The following is a 9979-nucleotide window of genomic DNA, read 5'->3' on the forward strand; positions in this document are numbered from 1 at the left end:
CATTAAACAAGCATTGAGAGAACTGAAAAAAGGATATAGAAAATGTCATATCCCACTTTGGTGGTGTCAACAATAACTGACAAAGCATGTAGACAAGAAAATCATTGTAGGCAAGAAGACCTGAACAGTACTATCAACTTACATGAAGAGGGTGGCATTTATGTAATAGTTTACCAAACAACAATAAAAAACACACTTTCCAAGTGTACATCGAAAAAGAATCATGAAGACAGACCATATGCCAAGACATTAAACAAGTTTCAATAAATTTAAGAGTACCAAAAACATACAAAATATGTTCTCTTCCTACTGTAGAATTAAATTAGAAACTAAGAACAGATCTCTGCAAAATCTCTATACATATGGAAATTAAACCAACGACACATGTCCAAATAACATAATTGCTGAAAAAACAAAAACCACAAGGGACATTAGGAAATATATTTGAGCTAAATAAAAATGAAAAGAGTTAAACATTGTATGATTTAGCTAAAGTTTTTATAATTTTAAGTATCTATATTATAGAAGAAAAATTTAAAATCAAGAATCAACAATTCATATCCCCAAACCTAGAAATAGAAGAAATAACTTAAAGGAATTAGCAGAAAATAATTAAGACAAAGTATAAATTAATAAAATAGAACATCAAAGAGTAATAAAGAACAATCAAGGAAAGTAGAATGTAGAAATATTAAGAGAACAAATAAAATTGTTGCTAGATAGATCATAATAGGAACAAATAATATCATTAATGAAGAGGACCAATCACTACAAATATTGGACATTAAAATGATACGTGTTGTAAATAACCATGCTACTAAAGTAACAACTTAAAGATACTAGAAAATTATTTAAAAGATGCAAATCAGTAAAATTCACAACAGAAGAAAGAGAAGCTCAAATTAGTCTTTAATATATTAAATAAATGAAATTTGTTCTTTACATTTCTTCCAGTGCCTTAAAATGGCTTTGATGTTGAATTCTTTTGTACTAAAAAAAGGTAAAAAGTAATGTGGATAAAAGTGGAGTCTGAGGCTACAATTTATTACTCCTCTTTGAGAGTTCTGTGTAGTGTTGTGGATCTAACAAATATTTATGAAAGTCAGATTTTATATCTCACACACATCTGCAAGGGTGACATTATTCTCCCTGAATTTATGTATGCCCACCATATCTCAGAGATATTGAGACAACTTCCCTAACTTTATATAATTAAAGAATTATTAAGTTGGAATTTAATTTCAGGCCAGCTTGCTGCCAAATCTTTTTGTTGATTGCTATTCTCAGTTTTTCAATCCAATAATTTTCTTGGCAATTTTTCTTTCCCCTATTTTATTGAGTGTTTCTGAAAGTTTTCATCCTTAGTCCTCAACCTCCTGTTTTTAAGTATTTCTGTTCAGAGCAGTTTCTCATTCTTCATCTCTGTTAAGCTGTTTCTCCGGTTTCTATTTTGACCTCTTCTTCTTCAAGCTGTTTCTCCAGGGCTGAATTTTTGCTTTTTTACTTCCATTTGTAGGTTTAGGCCAGCATTTTATCATGTATCCTTAAGTCCAGATCTTTGCAATTCCTACTATTTATTCCTGCTTGCAACCTGTTCATGTCTCTCTGGGATTGATGTTTTATTCATATCTTATTTGTGCTTCTTTCTTTCTGTCCTTCAAATCAAAGAGCAGTTGTCATGTCATTCCATGAGTCATCTTTTAACACATTTTGCTTTGATATTTGTATTGCTGGTGAAACCTCATCGATTTCCCTTCCTCAGCCTCTCCCCATGTAGACATTACTACACATGATTTTAGTATAAATATCAGCTTCACTTATAGGTACAGATTCTAGTAATGAAAGTGTCAATGTAATTTTCTCAACTATTTTCTGATACTGTAAATCTAGTTGTAAATCCATGGTTTGGGACTTGTTACTATTTTTTTTTTATTTTTTTTTATTAATTTATTCTTGTTACATCTCAATGTTTATCCCATCCCTTGTATCCTCCCATTCCTCCCCCCCCCCACCATTTTCCCATTATTCCCCTCCCCTATGACTGTTCCTGAGGGGGATTACGTCCCCCTGTATATTCTCATAGGGTATCAAGTCTCTTCTTGGCTACTTGCTGTCCTTCCTCTGAGTGCCACCAGGTCTCCCCCTCCAGGGGACATGGTCAAATGTGAGGCACCAGAGTACGTGAGAAAGTCATATCACACTCTCCACTCAACTGTGGAGAATATTCTGACCATTGGCTAGATCTGGGAAGGGGTTTAAAGTTTACCTCCTGTATTGTCCTTGGCTGGTGCCTTAGTTTGAGCGGGACCCCTGGGCCCAAATCTGCCTATCATATTGTTCAACTTGTAGATTTCTAGGACCCTCTGGATCCTTTTATTTTGCTGTTCTCCCATGCGTCTCTCATTTTACTGAACAGATAGAGTATCAAACTGCCCCATACATTCAAATATCTATACATATAGCTTAGTGGAGCTCTCAAACCTCAACAGGGAAATTTCTTTGTGTTGGATGTCTGCTAATGTAGAAACTCACAACTGGTCAAAGTATAGAGAATAAGTGTCTGTGAAATGCTCTGCCACACATGGAACATCCATGCCATACTCTTTCCTCTCAAAGGCCAGAGACCATTGCAGAAGAAATGGCAGAGAGTAGTAATGGCCAAAAGTCCAGGATAGTCAGAATGGAAAAGTGTCTTCTGCATATGACAGGACTGCTGCATTCATGAGACCACAGAAGCCACGCTTGTCTTCTCAAGACCTATATGATTTCAAGACAGCTAACATTTCAGCAGGGAACATGGAAGGCTTTACTAGCCCCCATCACTATTGAAGGACCCATTGACAGTCGATGCATTCTTTTGGAGGAAGAGTCAGTTTTCTTTAAAGAATACTGCCTTTTGTAGGCCAGCCATGCTCCAGTGGAAGGCCCTAAATCCATGAGTATTTGGGCAACAAAATTAGACTTGATGGGTTATAGGAGAAAGACATGAAGTTTGGAGGAAGTGGGGATGAATTTGGGAGGACTTATGGGCATGAGTAGAAGGTTAATGTAATAAAATGGATTGTATGCATGTATTAATTCTCAAAGAATTAACAAAAATTATATTAAAATATTTTCTATGATGTATATTTTAATAAAAACATGCCATTTGTGGTCCTTCTATTTTAAGATTAGTAATTTTGGGCTATGGGTGTAGCTTAGTTGGTAGAGTGCTTACCTATTATACATGAGGCTTTAAGTGTGATTGCCACTATCACATAAACCAGGTGACATACAGCAGGTCTGTAATCCCAGTACTCAGGATGTAAGGAAAGGAGGACCAGGAGTTCATTTCATCCTCATCTTTAGAGAGTTTGATACCAGCATGGACACACACACACACACACACACACACACACACACACACACACACACACACACACACGGGAGGGGACGGGGAGAGGGAGATGGAGAAAGAGAGAGAGACTCAGAGCTCAGAGCCACACAGAGAGACAAAGAAAGGGAGATATATAGACACACAGAGACAATGACACACATGGGAGAGATACAGAGAGATACACACAGTGACAGAGAGACAGCAGAACACCAGAGAGAGAGAGAAAAAGATAGACAGAGACAGAGACACAGAGAGAGAGAGAGAGACAGCGAGAGAGAGAGAGAGACAGAGAGAGAGACAGAGAGAGAGAGACAGAGAGAGAGACAGAGATACACAGAGAGAGACAGAGAGAGAAAGAGACACAGAGAGAGAGAGGGAGACAGAGAGAGACACAGAGACACAGAGAGAGACAGAGAGGTAATTTGAAGGTTAGGAGTAGTTGAATAAAGTTACCAGGCTCTTCAATGAAATTGTTGAGGTCTTTGATCCATTTGGAGTAGAGTTTTACGCAGGGTGATAAATATGAATCTGTTTGCATTCTTTTACATGCAGCCTTTTCACTTGACCAACACCATTTGTTGGAGATGCTGTCTTTTTTCCCAGTGTGCATTTCTTGCTTTTTTTAAAAATAAAAATCAGGCGACAATACGTGGATTTATGTCTAGGTCTTTAATTCAGTTTCATTGATTAATGTGGTATTGTACCAATACCATGCTGTTTTTGTTATAGCCCTGTAGTACAACTTAATATGGAGATAATGATAACATCCACAAACCTTTTGGTATTTAGGATTACTTTAGCTATCTTGAATTTTTGTATTTCCGTATGAAGTTAGGAATTATCCTTTCAAGGTCTGTAAATAACCATGCTGGAATTTTGATGGGTATTGCATTGAATCTGTGAAAGTTATTGTTTCCCTGATCTCTTTCTCAGACAATTTGCCAGTCGTATATAAAAGAGTAACTGAATTTGGAGAGTTAATTTTTGTATCCAGCTAATTTGCTGAAAGTATGTTTCAGCTGTTGGGTTTTCGTGATGGAATTTTTCTGGTCGTTTATGTGTGCTATTGTTTTAGTTAGGGTTTCTGTTGCTGTGAAGAGACACCATAGCCACAGCAACTCTTACAAAGGAAAACGTCTAACCGAGGCTGGCTCTTAGTTTAGAGGTTTGGTCCTTTATTGTCATGGTGGGAAGCTTGGCAGTTTGCAGGCACACATGTAGAAGGAGGTGAGAGTTCTACATCCATGTCAGCAGTCAAAGAGAGAATGCCACTCTGGGCCTACCTTGAGCATCTGAGACCTCAAAGCCCACCACCGGGGACACACATCCTCTAACGAGACTACATCTACTCCAAGAGAACCACACCTCCTAACAGTGCCACTTGCTGTGAGACTATGAGGGCCATAGAGTTTTTAGGTGTGCTGTTGTTACTAGTCTTTTCTCATAAACCACCACAACTATGCTTCATCTGCAAATACAGAGACTTTGACTTTCTTCTTTTCAATTTGTATGTGCTTGATCTCTTTCAGTTGTCTTATTGTTCTAGCTAAGATTTTGAGTACTATATGGAATAGATATGGGAGAGTGGGCAACTTTGTCTTAATCCTGATTTTAGTGGAATTGATTTGACTTTCTCTCCATTGAAACTGATGTTTATTATGGGCTTGCTGTAAACTGTCCCTATTAGATTAGGTGTGTCCCTTGTACTCTAATCTCTCCAGAACTTCTATTGTGGAGGGGTGTCCTTTTCTGAACCTAATGAAATGATCATGTGGTTTTTCTCTTTCAGTATTTTTTAATGAGGTGAGGGATTATATTTATTGGTCTATGTATCTTGAACCTGCATTTCTGGGACAAAGGTCTACTTGATCGTGGTGGATGATCTTTTTGATGTGTCTTGGATTTGATTTGCAAGTATTTTACCAAGTATTTTTGTATCTATGTCCATAAGAAAAAGTGGTCATTAATTCTCTTTCTTTGTTGGACCTTTTGTGGTTTGGCTATCAGGGTAACTGTAGTCTTGGAAAATGAATTGAGCAATGTTCCTCTGTTTCTATTTTCTGGAATAGTGTTAGCATTAACTCTTCTTTCAAGGCTGGTAGAATTCTGTGCTAAAACCATCTGGCCCTGGATTTTTTTTTTCATTTTGGGTTGGAAGACTTTGAATAACTGCTTCTCTTTCACCAGGAGTTATATGTCTATTTAAGTTGCTTACCTGATCTTGTTTGGAGAAAATTGCCAATTTCTTTTAGATTTTCAAATTTTGCAGAGTATAGATTAAGAAAAAATATGCTAAGATTCTCTAGATTTCCTTGATGTCTGCTGTTATGTCTCACTTTTCATCTTTAATTTCTCAATTTGAATATTTTTCTGCATTTTAGTTTAGATAAGGGTTTGCTCATCTTATTGATTTTCTCAAAGAACCCACTCTTCCACTGATTCTTAGTAGTTTTTGTTTGTTTCTATTTTGTGGGTTTCAGCCCTGATTTTGATTATTTCTTGCCATTACCCGCCTTTTTAGGTGTGATTTATTCATTTTATCCTAGAGCTTTTCGGTGTGCTGCTACGTTACTAGTTTGAGCTCTCTCCAAAAAAAATATATTTTTTTTATTGTATGCACTTAGTTATATGAATGTCCTCTCTTAGAAACACCTTTACTGTGTCCTCTAAGTTTGAGTTTATTGTGTATTCATTTTCATTCCATTCTAGAAAGTCTCATTTCTGTCTTAATTTATGTCATGATAATAGGTGATGGTGGTGGGTGCTTCCATAGGAGGGAGGAAAGCAGGGTGTTTTGGCAGGATCTGCTTATTCCCTAAAGAATGGAAGCAGAGAGTGAGGATTTTCAGGGAATACCTGTTGGAATTGAGGACTATGAAAAAGCAATGGGTTTGGGGAAGGAAATTTGGAGGCATAGAGCTTTGTGATCTATTGGGTGGGAAGAATGGGAGGCTGCAAGGTGGTGGTCTGATACAGAGCCAGGAATAAGACTGGATGATTTGATTTAGAAGAGGCAGTTATCATACCTGTTTCCCCCAGAGTTGCCTGTGGTTTCCTAGGGAGTGCCTGCTGCACTTGTGGCCTGGATACAGCAATGAGTTGGGGGAGAGAAGCTAGGTGGGGAAGGTCTGTATGATCGACTGAAGATGGGGACAGTTGTAGGAGGGAGGTCTCAGCCGGTGGTCTGCTGTTGAGCCAGGGATGAGATGGGGGAAAAGGAGTGGGAATTTGGAGCAGAGGAGAGGTAGATAAAGATCTGTAGTTTGCCTACCTGCTTCCCTTTCAGGAGTAGTAGAGAATATATATATTTTTTTTGTCTGATAAGAGTTTATTTTAAAATCTATGGTTTAAAAACTGAGTAGGACTCCCAAGGAATGTGACATTTTTTTTTCTTTTCCTTTCTTTTTTTCTTTTTTGCCGAGAATATTTTTAAAGCCATAGGACGAGGTTGTCAAGTGTGTAGAGGAGAAAAGCCACAGATCATCAAGAACTGGAGTGTGGAAGTTTTGGAACACAAAAGGTGAATAAAAGTGGGAGGAAGCAAATGGGTGATGCCTCTATCAGATTATAAACCTTTAGGAAACAAGCCATGTCTTTTGAAAAACATCTACTTAGCATTTTGGCATGATAAATGTACATATTTTAATCAGTGCTAGTAATTATAAGACTTCTTGAAGAGTATTTTTGATCATGATGCACATCCTAAGGGTCCAATTGAACTCACTTTGGATAAGGACATTTCAACTGCCATCTTTCTCTGGACAGGCTGTCTGGTGTGCTGAAATTTTAGTTTGTATTTCTTTTGTATGAGAGTTGTCTTTTGCACAACCACATGCTATTTGGTGGCATGCCAGACACTTTGAGGCTACATACACCATATGTATAAAAGCTCTGCATTGCACATATGTTTGCCCTGATGAGACTGTTATAATCCATGTCTCACATATAATTTTCCATTTATAGTAAATCAAGCAAGAAGTTTCAAGGTTTGGTAAGAGGGATAGTTTTGTATCAGGTAATTTAATCAAGGACATTATGTCCTTGCTTTACTCTTGTTGCAGCATGTTAACAGTAAAAAGAAATAGAAGTTCCTGTTCACTTGAAATAAGACTTTGATGCACTGAAATGAAGTTCCCATGGAAACCATTTGTGAACTGTTAAAATCCTCAAAAGAACTGTCTCTGGTTGTTACATTATGTATATAGAACTATCAAAAGCTCCTAAAGACAAGCAAACATTTAATGAATCCCTAATGTGTCCCGCCAACCCCCTCCATCTCCAAGAATGCTTGTCTTGTGGGAAAGTATAATTTTTATAATGGGAGGATTTATATATTCCTTAAGTGTGTGTAGTGGGACTGAGAACAAGAGATAGCAGTCATTAGTGTGGGTCTTCTGCTTCTTCGTCTTTTCTGTGTCTTACATCCTGTCAGCAATGGCATATGACCTCTATGTTGCCATCCGTAAACCACTGATGTATAGGGTCACCATATCTCCCCAAATATGTTTATACCTTTTGTAGGGTGTCTATGGGATGGGAGTTTCTGGGGCTGTGACCCATGTGGGAAACAAAGGGTTTATAACCTTCTGTGCCGACAACATCATTAACCACTATATACATATATGAGATCATTGTGCTCCTTGGGCTGTCCAGCAATAGCTCTTACATCAGTTTGTTGGTGGTTTTTATTGTTGTGACCATTGGCATTGGAGTGCCCACTTTTACCATTTTTATATCTGGTGGTTTTATTGTCTCTAGCATTTTCTACATTAGTTTCAAAGAAGGCGGGCCCAAAGCCTTTGGTTCCTGCACTTCCCATATTAATGTAGTGTCTTTTTTGGGGGGGGGGGAGGCAGGAGCTTTTATGTACCTCAAACCATCTTCTAGTTTGCCTGTGGATCAGGGAAGATTGTCCTTTGTTTCCTATACTGCCGTGGTGCCCATGTTCAATCCACTAATCCTGAGGAATAAGGAAGTCAAAATCGCTCTGAAGAAAACCATGAGCAGAAAATTTTTCTCTTAAAAATGCTTTAGAAATAAGACCCGAAGCTTTATTAGGACTTTAAAAATATTATTTTTCAGTAAAGGAAATAAAAGTCATTATACCAACAGGAAAGCTTAAAATCTCATTCTTAAGAATATTTAAATCTGTCCAGCCAGCTGTCTCAATTATTCTTCATTTTGTAGAAATTGTTTCCATAGTGATAAAATGTACCTAAGAATTAACCTAACATAACCCATTCATATAAGGTACTGCACTCTGTCAATTTCTAAAAGTTTTACCGGGTACCTACAGATAAATGCACATGTTCCTCATCCTTGAGCTGGCACTGAAATACAGGCCAGTGAAAACCAACACCATTTATTCTATTTTCTTTCAGCCCTGTTTTCTTGGTCCACCTTTTCCATGGCCAGTTTCACCTCTTTAAGATTGTCACTGATGTTTCCATTTATAGAAATCTGATTGCGTTTTCAGTGATGATTAATATTTGGAGTTTCATTTTTGTGCAAGCAAATTAGAGGTAAAAAACTAGGTTGAGGAAGAAATGTTTTTAAGACACTTAAGGTATGCGAATGAATGAGAGCAACGGCACCTAGGACCAGGCACCTGTGCTCCCTCAAGCGGTGTACAGGGCCTTACACACTAGATTTCCTTTATCCATCCATTCCTTGATAGGTGCTGGAGCTGTTGGCTGTTGTAAATTGTAAGAGATAATGCATGTGTAGGTATCTCTTTTGTGTGCAAACTTTGATTTAGGTCAATATCTTGAAATGGCATACCTGGGTCATATAACAATTCTAATTTTAGTTTTCAGGGAACTTCTATATTGTTTCCATAGTTGATAGACCAGGTTACCTTCCCACCAAGAAGTGAATACAGATTCTGTTCCCCCAAATCTTTGTTGGCATGATTCTCTTTTAATGATTTTCCAATTGGGGACCATTCCCTTTGAAATCAAAGTGGAACCTAATAAAACAAAGCATATAAGTATCAATGTTTAAAGGATTTTTTTTTCCTTCAGTGTATAAAGGCATGTAGCGTCACTTACACCCAGAGTAGAGAATTTCCATCATTTCAGAATGCTCTAGGATGCTTTTTCTCCATAAATTCATTCTTCTCACTCTGATCCTGCAAGGTTCAATTTGCTTTCCCTTGAGCTACATATTAATTGTGGAACAACATGTTTACTTTTTATTTTATTTTACTTTATTTTTTTTTCAGTGCTGTAACCAAGGGTCATGCACATACTAGTATTGACCAGCATTCAGCTCATCACATTCTTCTTTTGAGTGCTTGTTACCTTCATTGTGAATGCCATCATATTATTTTTCTTAGGTTATGGCTCTTTACTCTGTATGCTGTCTGAACACACAATTTTACTTACTTATTGTCTCAGTGGATATTTGTTTCTATAATCTATATATTATTAATAAAGTTTCTATGAAAATTATCAAGAAAGCTTTTTGTATAGTGTGTACCCTTGATTTCTCTTGGGAATGCACAAATGTGGGTTTTCTGTGTCTAAATATCACCAAATTATCTTACAAAGTATTTTTTAATTAATTAATTTACTTATTAACTCATTCGTATTACATCTCAAT

At 37.1% G+C, this 9979-nt stretch overlaps 1 pseudogene; it reads left to right on the top strand.

The window, feature by feature from the left end:
• The window catches only part of LOC127197852 (olfactory receptor 8B12-like), a 35905-nt pseudogene extending 27506 nt beyond the window's left edge, over positions 1-8399 (top strand).
• The last annotated feature ends 1580 nt before the right edge of the window (positions 8400-9979 follow it).

The sequence above is a fragment of the Acomys russatus genome, chromosome 14 (genome assembly GCF_903995435.1).
Source record: "Acomys russatus chromosome 14, mAcoRus1.1, whole genome shotgun sequence".
NCBI lineage: Eukaryota > Metazoa > Chordata > Mammalia > Rodentia > Muridae > Acomys > Acomys russatus.